A 6,986-nucleotide genomic window follows, 5' to 3' on the forward strand; every position below is an offset into this window, starting at 1 on the left:
AGCAAGTTAACCAACCAAGACCTATCACATAATCTATCACCTTACAACTATTTAGATTAGCCACACACTTAGGTCTACTTGATTTATCAATATTGTTCCTATGGTATTATTGCAAATCAACCATTAACTAGTCAAAAACACATAATAGATGACCTAACAGAATCCTATTATTTGACAGGCAATCACCAAGGAAACCGTGAAATAATAAAACTCACCAAACAAACCTAAGCACACATATGCATCAAATGAATAAAAATAAATCGCTTACTTAGTCATAAATCCATAAACGAAAACAAAATCCAAACCAATATCCAAAATCAACAAAAGTTCATCATAAAGCCCAGGCGGTCCAAGGGATTAGCCAACAACCATACTCAAGAACAAACGAAAATAAATTGGTTCAAATAATGAATTCATAAAGAAAACAATAAAATCAAACCGAATAATAATGATGTTTGGTAGAGTAGGTGTTGAACCCAGACGCTCTCTGCTCGAACCAAATTGTTTTCTCTCTTTGTAATATGCTTATTGCGGCTGTGAGGTTATTCTATGATGGCTGTCCCTTGAAAAATATTTCAAACTCAACTCAACTTCTGTGTTGTTTTAATTTCTTCACGTGGCCTTTTATGGATGGTGGCTTCCAAAAATTCCAAGATGCTCATTTGATCCTTTACAATTATTTTGGATATTTCTTAACTCCAATCATTATGTGGAGTCTCCTTTTAATTCATAAAACATATAACTGAATATTAAATTCACTTTATTTCACATGACTCATATTTATTTTAATTACGTATAAAACATTCAACTCATCTAATTCTCAAAACAAATATATTAATATGAATTTTAAGTAAACATCATTTACATATTACACCGTTATTAATTATTATTATTAATCTATTATTATAAGCTCATGTTTACTTGAAACCTTTAAAATCTAATATGAGCCAAATAGAAAAATATTCAATAGAAACCTAGCTCAAAGGTACTTAAAAGTGTAAGAAATATTTCTATTATAATATGTATAATTTAGACCACATCAAATATTCCCACACTTACTATTTTTCGTCCCTGAAAAAGCTATTTGCAATGGAATCATAATCGAAAAATATGGTCATAAAACATATTGGTTATTTTAAACTAAGATAAACGTAAAAACTGAGATTGCCGATATTGTTGTCCACTTAAACACATCCACCAGCCTATCAAGCCCCCACGCACATTAAGCAATTAAGTTTAAGTGATATAAAAAACTTATGGGTCTCACTACTTTATAATCAAGATCCACCTACCCCATCTCAAGCATAATAAAGACAATTAAAAATCAGGTTGAAACAAACTGGTTCAACCTGTCACCATAAGATAAGATCCCCTTAATGGTTAGAAGAAAATACACTTAGATGGATTTTTTTTATGGGAGATAGGTCAAATGAGGTCGTACGAGCATTCCCTAAATATTATTGGACTTTTGTCCTATATATTCCCCAAAAAAATATTTATCGACTAAAAACTTTCGAGCCCCAATAGTGTATCCTCAGAGTCACCATCCCCTTGGTAACACGTAAACTCTCAGTCTTGTCTAGTATGCGCACTTTGACCTCTTTTTCTATTTTTGAGAATGCTTCTTTGGCGTTTTTCGATACATAACTTTTCTCACTTTTTTGCTTTTCAGACCAACTTGTTGGAATACTTAACATTCAAAACATAACTTTTTTTTTCTTTTTTTCCCTTTTTTGTGTTGTGCACTTAGGCATCTTTAACCTATAATATATAACAAAAGATTAAAGCTCGTATAAAATTGGACATTGCGGGGCGCCACCACTCTTTATTTATTTTCATAAAACGGAGTGGCATGCTAATTTTAAAGTGCATTCAATTCTCACCACCTTTGGGTAATCAGCCTTCGGTAATACTCCATATGCCTTATCGAATTTTAGTTTCACCGTCCCCCTTCAGAGGAGAACCCATAAATCTAACTTTAATTAGCATAAATCTAACTTTAATTAGGTTTATTAATAATATGCAATGAAAAACCTTTCAAGACTGGTTGGGCCTACCGACAGATCCAAAGCTTAGTACTCTTTCTTTATTATATCTCATATTATTAGGAGTTTGAAAAACCAATTCCCGATTTTTATCATTTTGCATTATTTGCAAAAATAAATTTAAAATTTTGGGACATTTTTTTCAATTATTTTTATGCTTTTTTTCTTTTTCATTTTTTTTTCACACTTTTTTTGTTATTTTGGCTGGAAAAATCAATTTCCTATCCGCACACTTAAATTTCATATTTTCCCCAATATGAGAAAAAGGAAAATACAAATAAAATAAAGCAAAAATAAACTAATGAATTGGAACAAACTTCCCTGGTAAGTTGACGATATGCCTCGCGAGTCATGTTCCATGCCCTCCAATTCAAGCGCGATCAGCAAACTATCTTCAAATAACATCATCTTTCATGAACAAAAGCAGAACTCCTGAATTAAGTGGCATCCCCACACTTATTTAAAACCATATCTCATCAACCATCTTATAAGCAACCCTGGAACAACCTGCATGTAAGAGAAGAAACAACCGACAGAGCAAAGAAGTAGAAACAAAATAGAAATAAAAAAACGATAGTACCGGGTAGCTTCCCGGGAAGCGCTAAGTTTACTAAAAGTCTTCAGCCAGACTTACTCATGAAATCTCAATCAAGAGGCTTCTCCTTGATCCTCTTCCCATCGGTGCTCCTCAACACCCTCCTCTTATAGGTAGTTGGGAATAAACTACTTTCCAAACTCATCTAGGCCCAAAAATACGCATTCAACTCGATCCACCCATTATTAAAATTCTGAGAATATGACCAATTCGGCACACTTTGATTCCTAAGCCAAATATCTTCCTTCTTGGGGCTCTTGGTTTACGTGGTGATCCACGAACAACTATTTCTAAAAACAGATCAGCTTTACCGTAGATATGCGGATGGTGTTTCACAATGAGATGCAGTTCTTCATTCTTCAATTCTTCGGATATTTCATTTGATTCATCTATGACGTTTAGTTTCTTAACCGGCTCCCCGAATAACAAAACTTCAAGCTCCTCAATGTGTCTTTCGGGGTTAAAATCTCTCTCACCTATATCAGCTAAACCCGTCAAATCTTCACCAAATTCATCCCTAAACTCATCCTCCCAAGAGGGAATACGATCCTCTGTCTTATCCTGCAACCCAACATCCTCAAACGCGATCATCGGCTCATTAAATTTTATTTGATACTTTAAGCCCGACCGAAAATCATCCATGATATCTGAAAGTGGTGCTTTTGGATTAATGCTATGGATGACACGTAAAACATCGTATATTATCTCTTATGTATGTGGTATGTGATCCATCATTACGGCAGATGATTCCTTACAACCGATAATATTCCCCATCTTATCATACACCACGCAGAATTTAGGCTGATAGCTCTTTTTATCTAGGTGGTCTATAATTGTCTGTATTTCTGACTCCCATATAATTAAACCTCTTTGATCTTTATGAGGATTTTCTTCAACTCAGGCCCCGTAGTAACAATCCATGAAGATCATTGCAAAGATAAACTTAAACAGAAAAGAATCATGAGCACCAAATAGTAGTAAATAAAAAAATATATTAAAGAAAACTAAACTAATTAAAAGAAATTAAACTAAACTATATTAACCTAACTCCTACGACTCAAAACAAACTATAAAAAAACAAAAATAAAAAGAAAACTACTTGGACTCTTACGACTAAAAACAAAAAATAGCACATATGTAGCAAGTAAGTCTAATCAAAGCTAATAACGCAATCGCCAAGAGTCCCCGGCAACGGTGCCAAAAACTTGATGTACTAAAAGTAGTTATATAAAAATACGCTAATCTAGACACTAAGTAATAAATTCTAGATTATTAAACTTAACTAAAACTACTAATCGGCAAGTGTACCAGTCGAGTCTAGTACATATTAGTAAGTCCAGAAATCAAAACCACAGACTCTTAAAATTACGTAAACTAGCTAAATTAGACTTAACTACAGACACGGCTATTTATTTATTATTATTTAGGGTTTTACTAAAAACTAATATTAAACTTACGACTACTTAAATCTAGACTTAATTCAAATGATGACGAACAACCACCTAGGCTAGAATCCATAATGTATCAATTATCAAATGGTAGGAAATTGCTTGTAAGGCCCCGCTACCGGTAGCCCTACTTTGGTGTTGGATTTACTCATAAACACAGTTCTTAATATCAGAGTTAATTAAAATATTCGCGGAACATTAAAACTTCAACTATAATATGTTACATAACCTTCAAATCTTGTCTTATAAAACATTCATAGTCAATTAAATAAAACGTAGTCTGTAAAACATCACAACATTTCTTCGAGATGCCAGTATCTTCGATTCCAAGCCATGTGTCTTCAATCACGCGAGCTGCCTCAACCTATTTGCCTGCGTGCATACTAAAAGTCAGCTACGCTGAGTGAGTTCTAGTTAATCACATAACTTACTTTACATACACATATACGTGCCTTACGTTATAATGAGCATTCGCCCTACATACCTCGAATATTGTTAGGGTCCGGTACCCTCCATCCTCGGATATTATTAGGGTCCGGTCACCCTTCATTCTCGGATATTATTTGGGTCCGGTCACCCTTCATCCTCGGATATTATTAGGGTCCGGTACCCTCCATCCTCGGATATTATTAGGGTCCGGTACCCTTTCTTCCATACCTCCTTAACATACTTTCTATATACATAATCGTAAGTTTCGCACATACATACATCATTCATTCTTCATCTTACAACATACATATAACATCAACCATTTCCTGGCAGTACATGCAATTCCGAAGATCGTTCATGTACCGGCAAGAAACCATTCATACATTTCAAATAATACATATATGGCATACGCTTATCACTTAGGATAAGTGTATTAATTAATCACATCGAGTATGCACACAGCCCCGAAAACATAACAAGGAATGGGGCTAGAAACTCACCTGAATGCGGTTACGTTCACCGTTTATGGTTATTCCTTTCTTGAGCTGTGCACGACTAACTGTATAACAATTACACGTATCAATTAACTATCACTACTTATATCGTCTTTCTAGTCTTAATTATTACCCTCAACGAACGGGGGGTCCGGGGGCAACGCCCCTGGCAGCGGGGTCTAGGGGCGGCAGCCCCTAGCAGGGTCGAAGGGACAGAGCCCCTGGCTGGGGTCGAGCTGCCAGGTCAGCTTGGAAAAATTTTATTTCCATTAACCGTCGTAACACATTTTCCATTAGAATTTTGAATCATTATAAATTTGCTAAGTTAAAAGTTCAAGGGCTTCTTTGTAATTAAATCATTCTTTTCTAAGTCCAGTGACTGTTCTGTCATTTATTAAACTTCTAGTTCGTCCCAGTTCGTCCCAGTCCCTTAACGAAGAGGGTTCATAACGAATGAACCCATTCGTTGCTTTATAACGAATTAGACCTTATTCGTTTGGTCTGGTTAACGAATTGAACTTCCTAACGAACTGAATCCTTATAACGAACCAGTCCTCATAACAAATTAGATCTTTTAACGAACCGGTCATCATAACGAATTGGACCTTAACGAATCAGAACTTATTCGTTACTTTTTCCTTAGCGAAATGATATAACGAATTGGGGTTAATTCGTCCTTCCCGCTAACGAACTAAGGCTCATTCGTTAGTTCCCCGCTAGTGAATTAGGGTTAGGTCAGAGAATGTCAGAAACATTCTCTGACACCTTAACCTCGCACCTAACTTTTCCGGCGCCGTCATTGCCAGAAAATCGGGTTTTCGCTGGAAAAAAGAGTTTTGGCTCGTTTTTTCACCGTTTTTCGCCCCGTTCAATCCAGATCTGAGCTAGGGTGATCCCTAAGCTCATCTTAGGTTCAGTTTATACCCGATTCCATCCGGACCTCGTGACTTAAACAGTTTAACGGTGTCGGCTCGTCGTTTCGTGACCATATCTAACGGGTTTAAGTTAATAAAATATCATACTAGTATTACCTCGGGTCGGTGCTCGGTTCCTTCTTGGTTTCGGTTTAGAGAAAGGAAGAGTCTAGAGAGAAAGCTTAAGTGTGTGTTTTGGTGGTGTATGGAATAAGTGTGAAATTAGGGACTTAATGGTGATTATGGTTTATATATTTAGGGATCATGGGCTTAAGCCCATGGTCTTTCCTTCTTTCTTTTATAACCCAAGTCCATAACCCATATCCATTTAACCCAACACTAGCCCAACTCATATTCTATTTATCTAAACCAATAACGACCCACTATAAAATAGACGAAGTTTATTTTATTATTATAACCGAAAGTAGGATGTTACATTGCTAATTTATGGAACCGGGATCTTAAACTATTCACTTAATGGGAAACCGAACAGGACCCTTGACCCTTCTCAAGAAGACACATATGGAATCCTAATAAGCTATTAAAATTACCGGTTTTAACTAGACTCGCTTATGATCGCAAATTTATTTTATGACAAGTACCTCTATAAGAATTCCTACCTTACAGCGCGGAAATCAAAGGTAGTTTAATGAACTCACTTGACTAGATAGACAAAGCTGATAAATCAAACCTGGACTCCTTACCGAGAACTAAATCTAGCAACTTAACCAACCAAGACCTATTACATAATCTATCACCTTACAGCTATTTAGATTAGCATCACACTTAGGTCTACTTGATTTATTAATACTGTTCCTATGGTATTATTGCAAATCAACCATAAATTAGTCAAAAACACACAGTAGATGACCTAACAGAATCCTATTATATGACAGACAAACACTAAGGAAACCATGAAACAATAAAACTCACCAAACAAACCTAAGTACACATATGCATCAAACGGATAAAAATAAGCCTCTTCCTTAGTCATAAATCCATAAACGAAAACAAAATCCAAATGAAAATTCAAAATCAACAATAGTTCATCATAAAGCCTA

This window comes from Bidens hawaiensis, unplaced genomic scaffold, assembly GCF_021521415.1.
Source record: "Bidens hawaiensis isolate Kalapana, Puna unplaced genomic scaffold, B.hawaiensis_p1.1 tig00025600_1, whole genome shotgun sequence".
NCBI lineage: Eukaryota > Viridiplantae > Streptophyta > Magnoliopsida > Asterales > Asteraceae > Bidens > Bidens hawaiensis.